Genomic DNA, 18,513 nt, shown 5'->3' on the forward strand with positions numbered 1-18,513 from the left:
GGTAATTGCAGGACAGCACTACAATCAAATAAAGCCTTTTGGTGGTGATAATGATGGTGGTGGTGGTGGTCCTGAACTGGGGCTTTCTATATCCTTCTGTGGACAGACAGAGACTAGATTTTGACCATACTTATGTCCAGTATTAAATTGGATCCCTCTCCTAATATGTGGGTCAGGGCTAGGAATTCCCTGGCTAGGCTGACAGCAATTTGCTGAATAGTGTTTAAGTTTCAGGGTCTTCTCTGCATTGCAGAGGCTGTCTGGCTTCCCACTGCAGCGGTCCTGATGTGAACAAACTTCAGTGTTCAGAATGTGATTTGTTTCAGGCAGAGGTGGATTGTATAAATCTACACTGCTAACCCTGGAGATGTGGCAAGCTTCTGGATGCCTTTGTTTATTGCAAGCTTTTGTTTTCAGCTACTTCCACTCTGCTACCTGGAGGCCTCTGGACCTGGGAGCTGATCTGTTCATATTTATAATGACTAACCAGTGCCCAATAGGCATTTTTGCTCAGTAGAAGTGTTGGCCAGCAGATGAGATTTTACAAGATGTCTCAGAATAATATATACACAGATCTCTGGCTGAGAGCAAGAGCCATGAAATGAATCGACAATTAATATTCTAGGGTAATGTTCACCTCCTTTAATAATTTAGTTGGAGTCAACAAAAGTTGTTAAGTGTCTATTATATACAAAACACTATGCCAGGTGCTGAAGATACAAAGATATCAGTATCTGCCCTCAAGGAACTTAAAATCTTTTTCTTTTTTTCTTTCCTTTCACTTATCATCTTAATAATGATCTCATTCCTTTCTCCTTCAAAATAAGGTTATAGGGGGCAGCTAGGTGGCACAGTGGATAAAGCACTGGCCCTGGATTCAGGAGTACATGAGTTCAAATCCGGCCTCAGACACTTGACACTTACCAGCTGTGTGACCCTGGGAAAGCCACTTAACCCCCATTGCCTCTCAAAAAATAAAAATAAAAAAAGATAAGGTTATAGGCCAACGTGGACTGAAGTGGACCAAGCTGGTACTTACCTCCTTAGCATTTGGGGGTGTTTGCTTTTGTGGGGGGTTGTGGTGGAAGGATGTGTAATAGGGGAAGGGTCTCACAGACATTTTCCTTTTCTTCTTTTTTCCTTTGTAGGGTCATGTAGTGGTAACAGAAGACTACTCTATAATATGGCTGAGCCCTATTATCCTCTTTTTAGAACCACCAATATTGAGATAGAAAAGGAAGGGATCATGATATTTATTAAGATTATAGTACCATACAGAGCCAGAGTAGCCGAATGTAGATGGAGAACTGGTCTTGGAACCAGAAAGACCTGGGTTCAAGTCTTGCTTCTGACATATATTGGCTGTGTGATTCTGGGCAAGTCACTTCTCCTCCCAGTGTTCTATGGGACTCTCTAAGATTGTATATGGTAGAGCAGATCCAGATCTGCTTTGGTTCCTCACGAGGAGCTCCCAACACTGATGCCATTGCAGGTATAGACCCTATTCCAATAGAACAATAGAATCTAGAATATTTATTTATTTATTTCTTTATTTATTTCTTTATTTTTGGTGAGGCAATTGGGGTTAAGTGACTTGCCCAGGGTCACACAGCTAGTAAGTGTTAAGTGTCTGAGGCCGGATTTGAACTCAGGTACTCCTGACTCCAGGGCCGGTACTCTATCCACTGTGCCACTTAGCTGCCCCAAAATATATATATTGAAAGAATCTTAGCTATTTCCCAGGGCATTGGAGGGTAGCTAGTTTGGAATGAATGCTTTCTGTTTGATGATGTTTGCGAATAGCAAGGAGGTTTAGTTTTGCAATCTGCTATTAGAGCAAGAGGAGAAATGAGAAAATAGAAAGCTGTTCCTTTTATTATTTTGCTTTCCAGTCTCAGAAATAATATAACTGTTCTCTGAACCTTGTATCTGGTTCCTTCCATCCTTCAGCTCCTTATTTCCAAGGAGAGGGAGAGAGAACTAGAATATGGTAACATCTATGTTAGGAAAACTTTAGTTGCTTATTTGTTAGTGGTCAGGAAGAAGGGACACAATTGGGAAAGGATACTCCGCCTTTGAAATGTCTTTCCACTAGGTGGCAGTAGCTCACTGTCTATGAAAATAGACCATACACAAAAAAATATTAGAGATAGACAGAAGTCATCTAATCTAATCCACCTGTTTTTACAGATAAGGAAATTGAGACCTCTTAAAATGACTTACTCAAGATTACATAGACAGTGGCACAGCCAAAAATAGAGTCTAGATTTTCTATTTTCTTGACTCTACAACACTTCCTCTCACTTATGGGTTTGTCACTAAGATTAAATTATTGATTCAGTCGGTAGATTGACATGCATGAAGATCTCATTGGATGAGAAATCGTGGATGGCAAGTGATCTGGTGTTATAATGGATAGGCTGTTGGGCTTAGAGTCAGGAAGATAAGAATTCAAGTTCTGCTTCAGACATATAGCTTTGTGGCCATAGACAAATTACCCAACCTCTTTGTTTTGTTTTGTTTTGTTTTGTTTTGTTTTGTTTTGTTTACCCAACCTCTTTTATCTTCCATTTTCTCCCCTATAAAATCAGGATTATAACATCTACCTCAGAGAGTTGTGGTAATGATCAAATAAGATTACATATTTAAAGTGCTTTGAGACTCCATGATCACTATATAAATGCCAACTATTGGGGGCAGCTAGGTAGTACAGTGGATTAAGAAGTACCTGAGTTCAAATCTGTCCTCAGACACTTGACACTTACTAGCTATGTGACCCTGGGCAAGTCACTTAACCCTCATTTCCCTGCAAAAAATAAATAAATACAAATAAATGCCAGCTATTATTATCTGCACCAGTGGCAGGAGTAAGTATTTCATAGACTTGAACATGATAATTTGATGGATCTCTGATCTTATGGACTTGAGTATTTCCTCCAGGAATGAAGTCCCAATCCTTCCATGCTCTCATTTGTCTCTCTTTAGAAGTTCTCCTTATCAATTACTCTATAAGCAATTATTAAGTACCTGTGTCAGGAACTGTGCTAGGTATTAAGGATGCAAAGACAGAAGTGAAAATCTGCTCTTGAGGAACTTGCCTTCTAATGGAGGAGACAATATGTGTGCATATTAGCATATATAAAACACACACCAATACATATGTATATATGCATATACAGATTAACCAGACACAAGGTGACCTTGAAGGGTACGGGAACAAGCATTTATGAAACACCTTCTATATGCACGGCACAAATATTCTCATTTAGTCCTCACAACAGCCCTGGGATGTATGTGCCATTATTAACCCAATTTTATGCTGAGAAATTTGAAGCAGTCAGAGGTTAAGTGTCTAGCCTAGGATGACATAGCTAGTAAGTGTCTGAAATCAGATTTGCACTCAGGTCTTCCTGACTTCAAGGCCCACACTCCATCCACTAGACCATCTAGGTGCCATGTACTAGCACTGAGGAGAACAAGAAAAGCCTCATGCAGAAAGAACTTGAGCTGTTAAGGGAACTGAAGTGTCTCCCACGGCTCTGTCCTGGTCCCTTTTCTCTTTTCTTCCTCAGCAGTTTCACTTGGTGATCTCATCATCAGCTCCAATGGAGGTGACTCTCACATGTGACTCTCAGATTTCTTTGTCCAGTTCTTACCATCAGTCTCACGTCACCAGCTGTCTATTGAACACTTCTCACTTTATATCTTGTAGATATTGAATAATCCTAGATAGCACTAATATAGCACTTACCATGTTATAGGCACTGTACCAAGTGCTTTACAAATATTTACTCATTTGATCCTCACAACAATCTTGGTAGGTAGATGCCATTATTATTTTTATTTTATAGTTGAGGAAGCTGAGGTAAACAATATAAGTGACTTGCCCAAGATACACAACTAGGAAGTGTCTGAAGTTAGGTTCGAACTCAGGTCTTCCTGATTACAGGTCCAGTGCTCTAGGCTCTGTACCACCTTTTGACATCTTAGACTCAACATGTCCAAAACTAAATTTATAAACTTTCCCTCCAAATGTTTCTCTCTTTCTAACTTCTCTATTGTTTCCCCCTTTTTCTGTTTTAAAAAATTTACTATTAGCTATAATTCCAAAAAAGCAAGAAAAATAAAGTTAGAAAATTATATTTCATTTTACACTAAGAATTTTTTCATCATGCGTCCTTTGGAATTGTCTTGGATCACCATATTGATCAGAGTAGCCAAGTCTTTCCAATCATCATTACAACACTGCAGTTACTGTGCCCAATTGTCTCCTGATTCTTCTCACTTGACTTTACATCAGTTCATATAGATCTTGTCATGTTTTTTTTTTTCTGAAACTACCCTTACTGTTTGTTATAACACAGTAGTACTGCACAATTCTCTGCCGCAACAGGTTTAGCTATTCTGCAATTGATGACCATCCCCTTAATTTCCAATTCTTTGACACCACAAAAAGGTTGATATAAATATTTTTGCATATATGAATCCTTTTCCTTTTCCTTTGATCTCTTTGGGATAGAGACCTCATAGTGGTATTGCTAAGTCAAATGGTATGCACAGTTTTATATCCCTTTGGACCTAGTTCCAGATTGTTCTCCAGAATGCTTGGACCAGTTCACTACTCCACCAGTACATCATTAATGTACCTATTTTCTATCATCCCTTCCAGGATTTGATATTTCTGATAGATATGACATAGTCCCTCAGAGTTATTTTAATTTGTATTGCTCTAATCAGTAGTGATTTAGAGCATTTTTTTTCATGTAAGTTTGGTAGCTTTGATTTCTTCTTCTGAAAACTTCCTATTCATATCTATTGACCATTTATCAATTGGAGAATGACTCTTTTTTTTTTTATAAATTTGACTTGGTTCTGTACTCAGTATATATTTGAGAAATGATGCCATTATCAGAGAAACTTGCTTAAAAGTTTTGAAACTAATTCATTGTCTATGGTAACTTTTAGCAAAATGTAGTTTCCTCAATTAGTTCACTTAATTAGGAATATTTTTGCTTTTGCTTTGTCTGAGATCATGATTGATACCCTTGCCTTTTCTTTTTACTTCAGCTGAACCATATTAGATTTTGCTCTAGCCCTTTATTTTAACTCTGTGTATGTCTTTATGTCCCAACTGTGTCTCTTGTAAACAACATGTTGTTGGATTCTGGTTTCTAATCCATTATTGCTATCTTCTTCCATTTTATGTGTGAGTTCATCCCATTCATATTCACAGTTATGATTACTAACTGTGTATTTTCCTCTCTCCTGTTTTGTTTCTAAACCACTGCCTTCCTTAATCCTCCCTTACTCTATTATCCCCACCTTCTCTTATCCCCTTACCTTGCTATTTCCCTATTGAATAATTTACAGTTCTATGTACAACAGTGTGTGTGTGTGTATTCTCTGTTTGAACCATTTCTGATGAGAGTGAGTTTCAAGCATTGCCCCCATTTCCCCTTCAATTGTAAGAGTTCTTCTTTGTGTGTCTCTTATATGCGAGAAAATGGGCCCCATTCTACCTTTTCCTTCTGTCTTATCCCAGTGCATCACTCTTTCTCACTCCTTCATTTTTTGGAGTTTATTTCAATATAATCAACTCATACCCATGTTATCTATCTATATAAACTCCTTTTAACTGTCCTAATGATGATAAAGTTCTTAGGAGTTACACATATCCCTATAGTAATATAAACAGTTTGACTTTATTGAGTCCCCTTTGGTTCATCTTTCATGTTTTTCTTTTAGTGCTTCTTTGGAATCTCCTGTTTGAATTTCAGATTCTTCATGCAGCTCTGGTGTTTTCATCAGGAATTCTTGGAAGTCCTCTATTTCATTAAATATCCATTATTTTCCCTGAAGGATTACACTCAATGTTGCTGGCTAGGTTTTTCTTCATTGTAATCCTAACTCCTTTGCCTGCTGAAATATTATATTCCATGCCCTCTACTCCTTTAAGGTGGAAGGTGTTAAATATAATGTGATTCTGACTATGGTTCCATAATATTTGAATTTTTTTTCTTCCTGGCTATTTGCAACATTTTTTCCTTGACTTAGAAGCTCTGGAATTTGGCTATAATATTCCTGGGAGTTTTCATTTTGGGAACTCTTTCAGGAGATGTTCAGTGGATTCTTTCAATTTCTATTTTATTATCTGGATCTATGATATCGGGGCAGTTTCCCTTGATAATTTCTTGAAATATAATGTCTAAACTCTTTCTTTGATCATGGCTTTTAGGTAGTCAAATAATTCATAAATTATCTCTCCTTGGTCTATGTTTAGGTCAGTTTTTTTTGTCCTATGAGACAGTTCATATTTTCTTCTATTTTTTTCTTGCTTTTAAGTTTGTTCTATTGTTTCTCAATGTCTTATAGAATCATTAGCTCAATTCCAATTTTTAAAAAATTACTTTGTTCAGTGAATTTTGTACCTTTTTTTCCATTTAACCAATTCTGCTTCTTACAGAGTTCTTTTTTTCTCTTCAGTAGATTTTCGTGCCTCTTTTACCAAGCTGTTAGTTCCTTTTCATAATTTTCTTATATTACTCTCATTTTCCACAATTTTTCTCTACCACTTATCTTTTTCTTTAATTCTTCCAGAAATTCTTGTTGATTTTGTGTACAATTAGCATTTTCTTTGACGCTTTTTTTTGTAGCTGTTTTCACGTTGTTTTCTTTTAAGTTTATGTCTTGGTCTTCCCTGCCACCATAGTAGCTTTTTATGGTCAAGTTTTTTGTTGTTGTTGTTTGCACATTTTCCCAGTGTATTATTTTTACTTTGAATTTTATGTTAAAGTTGGGCTCTGCTCACTTGAGAGTGGGGAGGCACTGTCCCAAGCTTCAGGCTTTTTCATGTTGCTACTTTCAGAGCTAGTTCTGGAGGTCTACAAGGTTTTTGTGCTTCCAAGGTGGTATTATCCTCAGAGAGGTTGTCATGTGGAACAGTGGTCACTGCTATTTTGGTCTGCCCTCTGATCCCCTACAGCCACAAACATAAGTGCTTCTCTTTGCTTTAGAGTTGTGGCCACAGTCCCTATTCCCCTGTGACCTGTCACCAGAACTCTGTACCCTGAAACTGCAACCTAGAACTGCATATGGGCAATAGAGCTTCCAGTCAACACCAGCTAGAACTACTGTCAGGTAATCTATTTTTTTTTCAGGTAATCTCTTTCTCACCATTTTCTGAACCCCTTACTGTTTCATCTGCTGAATGTGTGGGGGCACAGACATACCTCCACCCTGGTGTCATAGACTTCTCCTGCTAATCTCTTAAGTTTTCTTAGGCTGACAAAATGTCTCCCTCTGACTTTTTGTTGGCTCTGCCTTTCCAAAATTTGATTTAAGGCATTATTTTAAAGTGTTTTAGAAGGGAATTTTGTGACAGTTCAGTTGGGTGGCTGCTTCTAAACTGCCATCTTGGTTGTGCCTTCCACATCTCCATCATTGTTGAGGATATCTCTATCCTCCCAGTCACCTAGTCTAAGAACTTCCTTGTTATCCTTTACACCTCGCTCTTTTTCTCACCATCCATATTCAAGCAACTGCCAGATGCTATAATTTCTAATTTCCAATATATTGTTCCATATCTCCTCTTATATTGCCACACCCTCATGTATTCCTCAACTCATGCCAGGACTATTGTTATATAGCCTTCTGATTGGTCTGACTGCCTTAAGTCTCAGCCCATTCCAGTTCATTCCATGGTTAAATTGATCTTAAAATGCAAATGTGACCATTTCACCCCTTTATTCAGTCAATTCCACTGATTCCCTATTGCCTCCAGCATTCCCATCTTGTTTTTAAAGCCCTATATTATCTGTCCCTTTCTCACCTTTCTAGTCCCCTTGCACTTAATACCCCACCCCTTACTCCCTAATCCAGTGACACTGATCTCCTTGCTGTGCCTTGCACAAAATATGCCATTTTCTGATTCCAGGTATTTTCAGTGGCTTGTCCCCATTCCTCTTTCTCTCTTCATCTCCCCCTCCTAGCTTTCCCTGGCTTTCTTCAATAGCTTAAATTCTATCATCTGCAAAAAGCCTTTTCCTCATCCCCCCTTAATTAAATTGATTATTAAATTGACTGTTTCCAATTTTTCCTTATATATCTTGTTTGCATGTTGTTTCTCCCATTAGATTGTTAGCTCTTTCTGAGCAGAAGTTGTCTTTTACCTTTCATTGTTTCCCCAGTGCTTAGCTCAGTGCCCTCCATATAGGAGACATTTTCATAAATGCTAGTTGAGTCACTGACTCACTTGATTTTGTTATTATTTTGTCTAGCTCTCTAAAGTATTCCTGTGATAATATAATTGGTACAGCATGAAATCTATAAATTACCTTTAGTAATACTGTCATTTTTATTATATTGGTAGAGCCCAGGCATAATCACTAAATATTTCTCTAGATATTTAAATTGTTCTTTATTTCTTTAAGGAATCTTTTGCAATTTTACTTAAACAGTTTTTGAGTGTGCATTGGTAGGTTGATTCATAGATATTTTAAGCATTTTGCATTTAATTTTAATTGAACTTTTCTATCTATTATTAATATGAGCTATTGGCCTTAGAAATGTCTTTTTGTAGGTTTATATACTGATTCCCTAGGATATTCTAAGTAAACCATAATGTCTTTAGAAAAAAGAGATAGGTTTTCTCCTCTTGGCCTGCCTTTATGCTTTAATTTTTTCTTGTCTTACTGCTTTTGCTAACATTTCTATAAATATGTCATAAAATAGCAGGGAAAGGAACATCTATCCTTTATTTCTGCTAAGCTTCTAGTGTTTCTCCATTGTATTGAATACTGGATTTTGGTTTTGGATGCTTAATTTTCTAAAAATCCTTTTATGCCTATACTTTGTAGGGTTTTTTGCATAAATTAGCATTGTGCTCTGTTCTAAGCTTTTCATTTTGTTTTAACTTTGATCATTTATGTTCATTTTTATCTTATTGTTAAATTATGCTTGGATCTTCAGTATGTATCTGAACTTGATTGTAGTAGATGATTTTTAACATAAATTGTTATAATCTTTTCACCAGTATTTTATTCAAATTTTTAAAAATTCATTAATGATAATGGTAGCTAGTTCTTCATTGTTTTAGCCTTTCTTGGTTTAGGTATTATATATTTTCTGTATAAAAGGAGTTTAATATAATGCATTCTTAATTTTTGAGAATAATTTAGATGATATTGGTATTATCCAATTCTTCTTTTAAAGTTTGAAAGAATTCTCCTGCTGATTTTTAATTGTTTTCAGGAATTCAAGAGCATGGGGAGGATATTCTTGGACATATCTTTGCACCCTTGGTGGTCCCTAACCTAGAGGCTGCTGACGACAGCAGGCAGCCTGTTTCTATCCCTCTTCACCCAACAAAAAAATGGTTAGGTAGAATCAGTGACTGTTTAAGTTATAGATTGGGACCAACAAGAATGATGATGTGTTAGCAAAGTCTCTGCAGCAGGAAAATATTCTGATATGAGTCCCAGGCACAATCCTAAAGGTTGATTTGTGAGTCTCTTCTGGGAATGCAGAAGCTGAGAGTTGTTGAAGAGTATTTGTTCATAAGGATTTTACTTTGGAGTTTCTTCTTATATATCCCATGGCTTTCTTTATGATTGCTCTGGATTTGGTCCATACCTGTTCACTGGGGGACATTTTAGAGAGTTAGGGCATTTTGGAGAAGTGTCTATTCTTCAATCCAGCTCTAATTGTCTGAAACTTTTTACTTGCAATGAGTAGAATTTTATGAAGATCATAGATTTAGAGTTGGAAAGATATAGTCATAAGATCATAAGATTCAGAGATGGAAAAGATCTTAGTTGTCATTGCATCTAACCCCCTTATTTTATAGATAACAGTAACACACTCTGAGAGGTCTAAGTGACTTGCCCAAAGTTAGTCAGATCAGCACCAAAATCCTGGCTCCAAATGCAGCACTCTTTCCATTTCACCACAATGCTTCCCCATTAGTCCAAATTCTAGACTCTTCTGCTATAAAGGAAAAGTATTCATTCATTCAATAAATGTTTTATTAAGTGCCTACACGTGTCAAGCATTGTACCAAGCATTGAGGAATACAAAAAAGAGGCAAAAGGCAGTCCTTGCCCCCAAAGAATTTACAATCTAAAGAATATATATTCCTTTTCTACACAACAACCCTTTAACCCACTGAAACCAACTTTCTACTGGTCTCTGAAAAGAAGCTCATTGAGCAATCACATCTCAGAACTTGTCTGGGATTCATCTGCCTTCAGCTCATTTTAAAGTTGTGTTTCTAAAAGTGTGGTTCAGGGAAGCCATGTAGTCAAAACTATTTTCATAATATTAACATGTTTTCATTTAGAGGTTATAGGGAGTGACTGCTGTTTATTGAATAGAGAAGGGAAAGTGACTCCATCAGATCTTCAGGTAAGGAATTTAACTTTGGCAACTAAGTGGAAGATGGCCTGGAGTGGTGAGAGATTTGAGATAACCAGGGGCTTTCAGACATTTCAATGGAGACTTTCCCCCCCTTATTTGGTTGATGTTATCTTTCAGATTAAGTAGGAAGTTGTCTGTCCCAACCAATTTCTGGAGTGAGCCTGATTTTGGTCCTCCCATCCTAATCTAGAGTTTGTTTAATGAACCAGCTCCATATCTCCTTCCCCCTATTCTTTATTTCTCATCCTTTCTTTACCAATGACTCCACTAACAGCTAAGGTCCTCTCTCAGTTCAGTTCATTTAACCAGCAAGAATTTATTAAGCACTTACTAGGGCCCTGTATATTTAAAGCTGGGAATACAAAGATAGGAAAAAATAAGGTCCCTGCCCCCAGGAGCTCAAATTCGAATGGGGAAGACAATATAGAAGTGACAAAATACAGGCTGGCAGGTAGTGGAGATGGTCAAATGAAATAAGCGTTTTATAAGGATAAGGGAGACATGCTTTGTTTTGAGGCAAAAGGAGCCAGTAGCTCCTGAGTGATGGAAGACAGAGATAAAATGGGAATGATAATGAAGGGGGCAGTCTGTTAGGGAAGACAGAGGAGGTGGAAGCAAGGGTGCATACAGAGAGATTTGCCTTGGCAAGGAGAAGGGCCATTTCTTCATATGAGACAGAGGTAAAAGAGAAGATAGTGGGTGGAAGGATGTCTGAGTGATGTGAGGAACAGGAGGAAGGAATTTTGGGGGAATAACCTCTTATTTAAAAGTAAAATATAAGTGGATAAAGCACCAGCCCTGAATTCAGGAGGACCTGAGTTCAAATCTGTCCTCAGACACTTGACACTTACTGGCTGTGTGACCCTGGGCAAGTCACTTAACCCTCATTGCCCTGCCCCCCCCCCAAAAGTATGAGGTGAGACCCTCCACCATGAAGGTGAGGTAAAGAGGCACTGTGAGGGGTTTGAGAGACAAGAATGTTTGGAACAGCTACTATGATGAGAAGGATAAGTAAAAAAAGGATATAGAAGGATAAAAACATAGGTATAAAATTGTTTTGCTTCAGTGATTGCCTGGTTGATATTGTGTAACATAAACTTGTAGTAGACTCAGCAAAATTTAGTGATTTTTCTCCATATTTGTTAAGTAGCGAGTGAAGGAGACAGATCGGGGAGTAATTCAAGGTTGGGACTTAACAAGGTGAGCTAATTGATAGGGCAAGGGTTTCAAATGAAGAATTGAAATAATTCAACAAGGGGTCATGATGGGGAAGGGAGGAAGGTTTAGTACATGCAGGAGTTGGCCTTGGAAAGAACTGAGTGGTGGAGGGATTTTGGTCATGCCAAAGATGAAGAAGAGAGTTAGGGCTTTGGATACCCTTTATTGTTAGGCTGAAAATTGAACTGTTGATAAGTTTTGACATTTTGGTACTAGATTACTTTTTCTTCAGCACACTTAATTTTTATTTTATCTCCTAACACCATTAGGGCCTGTTCTCACAAGAATTGGAGAAATTGTGAGGTGTCATCATTCTCTTAAACCCTATACTGACTTTACTTAACCCTTATGTGATAGCTGCATATTTGTACCTTGGATATATTTTCTACTCTGAGTATTGATCTTCCAAAATAGGGAAAGTATTTTTTTTATTGGAAGGTATTTTTTATTCTTATCTCAAAGTGGGACTTTATGATTTGTGATTTATCAGAAGCTAAGTTAAGCTCTTCATGTGGATAGCTATCTGAGCTAATTTTCATTTTGGTGAACAGTGATGTGGCATGTAATGTCAATTTGTGCTTTACTCCTGTGTTTTTTTTTTAAAGATTGACCTTAAGATTGTAAATTGTTGAGCACACTGTGCTAAGACATACTATCATCAATGCTAAATGACCCTGAATTTTTGATACTTTTTGAATAGGTGTAAAACAAAAGTATGAACCCATGTGCTGTAAGTTTGAATGATGCAGGCAATGTCATGCCTAGATGCACTAACATTGTATTTCTATGTGTTACCTAGAAAATAATTTAATGCTATAATTTGGAATGCTTAAGTAATAATTTTGATCTTGGAAACTAAGCAGTTTTCAGATGCAGATTAATTTAGGTCAGTATGTCCTCAATGTCAATGAAAAAATGAATGGACCAGACAATTCCAGTATTTGGAAATGGGATTCCCATGAGTTAATGGACTAAAAAAGAAAAAAAAACAGTTAATGGACTGACTAGACTGGAAGAATTTAGAACCTAATGTTGTAATGAAATACCTTTTCCAATTTGGAACCCAGTTACAGGAGGAAAGAAGTTTTTTACCCTAGAAACATGAACCCGGTTTGTGGAAATAAAATTTTTCAGCCTTGTAAACTGAACCTTTCCAATTCTTCACAATGGAATCCTGAAGTTAGTGGAAGGAATGACACACCTGGAATCTTTCCCCTCTTCCATGTAACTATTAGCCAAGATCAAAAGCAGGTCATTTGGCTTCTTGATCTTTAGTTCTCTCATCTTTAGCTTCTGCTGTCAATCTCTTAAGGTCATCCTGAGAACTGAGTGAATTAAAGACTCTAAAGTGCCTTGGCCTGCCTGAAACATTCATCTATTTTTTGGCCCATTTTGGTAATTATCATTGTATTAGGAGATGTATCTTTAAGCTTGAATCAGCTTCTGGCTGAAATGATGTTCACACCAACCTTATTCTGCCCCCAAAATCAAGGAAATATGGAGGTTTCCCATGGTGCTTATCATACATAATCACAAAGGTTCTAGAATCCTGAGGGCTCCTATGGCTAGTCACATTTTCCTGGGGTACAGAGTACCCTCCAGATATTGGTGTGTCAAGAAATAATTTAGCTCAAGTAAGAGATACAATAGAACTTGGAAAGTTTGTGTCAGAGATGCTTTCATTAATTTTCAGGTTTGAAAATAGGTAGGGGGCAGCTAGGTGGTGCAGTGGATGGATAGAGCACTGGCCGTGGAGTCAGGAGGACCTGAGTTCAAATCTGGCCTCAGACACTTAACACTTACTAGCTGTGTGACCCTGGACAAGTCACTTAACCCCAATTGCCTCACCAAAAAAAAAAAAGGTAGGAAATAGACTTGCCACTAAATGCCTTTATATTGTAACAGAATTTCAGTGGTCCTCTGCACATAATATTTAGATAAAGAAATAAAATCAAAACCTTGAGAGGTGATACTGACATTTTACCCCAAGACAGCTGATGAACATGGCCAGATTCTAGTGACAGCAAAAGATGTTCCATTTTCCCTTCCATTTTGAAGTGAGTACACCCTAGTTCCAATTTACACAAGCCCTCTCCAAGATAGAAGAGAATGCCCACTATCCAGTGGTGGCCCAGGCCTCTGGAACTTGCAGAGAGTGAGTCTAGAAAAAGTATTATTTAGTGTTGGTAATAGTGGCTAACACTGTGTATTTAGACTTTGGAACTATGTAATGGCAGGCTACCTTTCAAAGCCCTCTATGTTGGTGTAACCTTTCTTACTCTTCTTAATGCTACTCTAGCCATCCTCTTCTAAGGCCCAACATGAGTAAAATACCCTGGGAAGACTTGTAATAATCCTGAGACTGATACCACATGTGGTCATTTTCATGGCTATATTAGCTTTGATATTACTTTATTTAAAACTTTTTACATTTCAAGCAGGACTCTAGATGACTTTACATCAGTGTATCAAGCCTGATGGCATAGACAGCAAATGGAGAGCCATGAGAGGCAAAGAGTATGCTTCCCTTAGCTTGTCTCTCTTCTTGATGTTGTATCAGTCCTCTAATAAGGAGGGATAAGTTTTATTAAAAAGAAAAGAAAATAACTGTTTGTTTGTTTGGAAAAATATTAAGTTAGAGAGAGGAGAAAAGAGCTATATCCAGACATCCAGGTACTGGGGTGTCCAAGAGTCTGAGCATGGAATCAATTATGGGTTTTATAGCTAGCTCAGCATCAGTGCCCTCAAGGAGTAACCTTTGATACCCAGCCTAGCAGTAGCAGAGGTGAAGCGGAACTTGATAGCACCAATACTAGTTAGAACTTGTGCTAAGTCTGAGACTAGTCTCCCCCAAACTCTGTAGGGGAGAGTTTGCTCATTAGAAGTTAGAAGGAAATTGCTATATCTTCAAAGTAAATATCTGTCTGTGTGGTGTGTGTGTGTGTGTGTGTGTGTGTGTGTGTGTGTGTGTGTGTGTGTGTGTGTGTATGCGAGAAAGAGTTTGTATGGGATATGTCTTGGTAAAAAAGGAAAAAAACCCACAACACTGCTGACAAATTTAGAGTCGAATCAGTAAATTTTATTTCAGTAACATACCCAGACAAACAGATGTAGTCATGGGAAAAATTCCATTAGACAAATTCTCCCTGAACAAAGTTGGTCAGGAGCTTTTTATACTTTTGAGACCCAGTTTTCAGCTTTGTCAGCAAATTCTTTCAGTATTGTATCTTTGTCCAGCTGCCAAAACCTCTTTCTTACTCTGGATAGGAATATCTTGCTTATTATCCTTGCAGTACAAACAGGACAGGGATGGATAAAGGTGTTTTAATGTTAAAGTTATGGGGTGAAGAGACTGTTTGCTTGTGTCAACAAGGGCCCCAAATTGGGCCCTTTTCTTTTTGCTCTCCTCTCCATTCACCCATGCTTAAAGGGGGTATATAAGGTGGATATTGTGAGTAATTGTGTGTATTATTCTATTGCTAAAAACCATTTTCAATACCTGCTGAGACTGATCTTAATATCATAGAATCATATATTTAGAGGTGAAAAGGACCTTAGCATCCATCTAGTCCAATTGCCTTATTTTACACCTGAGAAAACTGGGGTCCACAGAAGTTAAGTTTGGGCTATTCCAAGGTCACCTAGGTGGAACAGTCAGTATTTGAACCCGGGTCCTTGTGATTGTCCTTATCCAGGAGACTTTCCTCTAGATTATATGGCCTCTTCTTATTAATTGGGAATTGTATCCTTCCTTAATTGTGAACAATAGAAATTTATCCTGTGTATAGCAGGTTTGGATTGTTGTACAAGACCCCCTACTCTATTATCTAAATAACATTCAAATTAATTGTTTCCTGGAAGATGTAGACAGCTGGAAAAGTTGGGGTGGAGTAATTGGAAGTATGAACTGTGAAAGCACAGCATTATGAGAGTAGTGTTGGACTCCCTGAATCCATCCTCTATTGTTCTGCTTTCCCCCTTTTAAATGGGAAACTTTCCCATCTGACAGTTAGACTATGGTTTTGTCTATTAGATACCTTGAATAATCTGAAGCTACTCTGACCTTTACCCAACGTCAAAAAGAAACTAAAGGATTTTTTGTCCCTGAATGCATATGAAATACTTATGAAAGGTCAATCTGTGACTTCCATACTGAAACCTGATGGAATGTTCAGTGTTGTTACAACAATACGCCTCTTCCTTCTCTCACAGTAAACTTGTATGACTGTTGTAAGGACCTTATGTATCCTTGAATGCACAGTGATGAGGATACTGGGGTGGGAAACCTTTCTTGTTAAAATGAGCTGAGTTGGGGGAAGTACAGCTTGCAGGTGCACCAAGCTAGTTTATTGCTTTCTATCTCCTGGGGGAAACTAATTTGCATAGGCAAGAAGGAGCATGATTTCCTACAGTGATGGGATATCTTTAAAGAATTGGTTTTTGAAGCCTCTTCTTTCCTTAACCAAGTGCTAAACCTATTGTGCTAAAATATATAGAAATATTACTCATTTTGCTCTCAACCTGAATTGGAACTGTTGGATGGATAAGTAGCTAACAAAATTGGAAAATAAGCTATACACAAAGGTTAGTTTGGAGAGGGATTCATGGTAGATCTCTTAGAATTGTTTCAGGAGGCTTCTATGCATGTAGATTACCCCATGCCTTATTAATAACCTTATTATTAACCCTTATGTCTTATTGAGGACAGGGAGTCTTAACCTTTTCTGTGTCATGGACTCCTTTGGCAGTTTAGTGAAACCTATAGACCCTTTCTCAGAATGTTTTAAATATACAAAATAAAATATGTAACGTTACAAAGAAAACCAATTATATTAAAATAGTTAGAATTTTGTTTAAAGTTCACCGACCCCAGGTTAAGAATCCCTGCATAAGATTCTGATTGAAAATTAATAATGGCTACTCATCTCAGGTCAAAAGTAGATTTTTAAAGGAATGGGTACAGGTTTACCCTATGAGACATCTACCTAGTGACCCTGTTATAAACAAGTGTCCTTTTAGGATTCCAGGAAGTGATCCTAACCAGATCACACCCCAAAACTATTCAGTTGACCCTGATAACAACAGAGGTTGGTTATATTCAGTTGGCCAGGATTTGTTCAGAGACAAATCATGTAAACTGATAAAAGATTCCTGTGGGGAAATTCCAGATGACTTCCCAGGCATAAAGAGACCCCACACAATTCCATCAGGGTTCCCAGACATATGCTTCTCTGGGGGACTTAAGAAAAGAGCAGGGACACTCCATATTGGCCTGCCCCTGATAGGCCACAAACATTCACAAGTATCCTGCCTTTAATTATATACCATTACTTAAATAAACCTCAGCATTAGAAACAAATGTCCCATATTTGGCTCATTATTTTAGTGTCCCTCAGAGAGCCTGGCACAATGTTACATATATAGAGGAAGAACCTCTCTGAAATGAAGTTTGTAAAATTCAGAAGAAACTGCGAGCCCAGTGACCTAAATGCTAAAAGGATTAGAGAACCTGCCTGCTGGGTAGAGGTTATGGAAACTCAATATCTTTGAGCTTGGAGAAAAGAAGATTAAGGTAGAAGAGGGAAGGTCAGAGGAATTTCATAATGTGTAGGTGAGAGTCACTATTTAATGAGGCCTGGATAGTTGAACCTGTAGGAAATACTATAAGCAAGACAAGGATTAAATCTTGAGTCACCCTGGGTTTGGGTGAGCTCCTGATAAAGCAGTGAGTGCCTGATGAGGCAGTGTTCGAGAATAAAGTTACTTAAAATATCTGATGGAGAAAGAAGGGGAAAGACTCAGCTCCAAATCTGTATTGTGGAGGCCTAAGAAAGAAACCTGTGTCTTTGATTACTTCGGAAGTAAGAAAGAGGCCATCAAACCTTGATTTGTTCCATGAGGAGGTTCTGCTACCTTAGATTCCACCCCTTCTCCCAATTTGTTTTTTTTTTCTTTGTAGAAGGGTCTTTACATGTTTCGGAAAAGGTGGCTTCTCTCTCTTACCTAGTGATGTGATTGACTTGGAGGGGGACGACTCTGATAGTACAATCAATCAGGTTATCAGGTTTGCTAAGGTCAAAGTTTCATACACTACTTTGAAAAGCTGTACGAGTTGTGAGTTTTCCTCAGGAGGGAGGGCAGGAGAAAAGATTCCATGCATTTCCAAAATGCTGCAGAATGAAACAAGAAATCATTTGTAGTCTCTTCCTGCTGCTCCTCCTGCTGCTGCTGCTCCTGCTGCTGCTGCTGCTGGGACAGCCAGCCTGGCCTGGGGCTCTGAGAAGGCAATAATGGGGAAAAAAACACTAGGGGGCAGTGCAGCTGCAGAGAAGATTATAAGAAGGAAAACTGTTGAAACAAATAAATGAATATTAACTGAAATGCTGAAGTGCAGCAGTAAATCCTCCTTTGGGAGCAGCAGGAGCTTACAAGAGATTTCCTTTGGACCTCTCAGAATCAGTTTAAATCACCCGTTCTTTTTTTTCCTCCTTTAAAAAAAAAAGAAGAAAAGGAAAGGAAAAAATCAGCTTTGGTGTTTGAGGCACAGAATGGAGGCCAGTCTGTCTAGGAGATGTGCACAGCCACCCCCACCCCACCACTCCCTGCCATATCCCATTCATCAGGATATGGAATGTTCCTTACTTAATTAATCTTGGTTCATAACAGCTTTGTTGTTACTTTTTTCCATCAATTTATTCAGTTTTTCCCTTGAATTTCAATTATTCAATAAATTTATTCAATCAGAAAACACTTCATAAGCATCTACTTCATTCAAAAAAACCTCTGTTCTTTAGAGGATACATTGTTTATAAAAGATGCAGTATCTACCTTCATGTGAGCTTATGATCTGGTGAGGAAATAAGATACAAATAATATAGCAAT

The 18,513-nt window shown here is 37.9% G+C and overlaps 1 protein-coding gene across 7 annotated transcripts in view; it reads left to right on the forward strand.

The window, feature by feature from the left end:
- The window catches only part of RBFOX3 (RNA binding fox-1 homolog 3), a 983,769-nt gene that overhangs the window by 392,665 nt on the left and 572,591 nt on the right, over positions 1 to 18,513 (forward strand). Inside the window, exon 4 of one of the 7 annotated variants that reach the window (XM_043964759.1) lies at positions 7,014 to 7,137. The exons of the other annotated variants lie outside the window; for them this stretch is intronic. The gene's annotated coding sequence lies outside the window, so the exon portion shown is untranslated. The remainder of the gene's footprint in view (positions 1 to 7,013; positions 7,138 to 18,513) is intronic. 7 annotated transcript variants of the gene reach the window in all.

This window comes from Dromiciops gliroides, chromosome 4 (genome assembly GCF_019393635.1).
Source record: "Dromiciops gliroides isolate mDroGli1 chromosome 4, mDroGli1.pri, whole genome shotgun sequence".
NCBI classification, from domain to species: domain Eukaryota; kingdom Metazoa; phylum Chordata; class Mammalia; order Microbiotheria; family Microbiotheriidae; genus Dromiciops; species Dromiciops gliroides.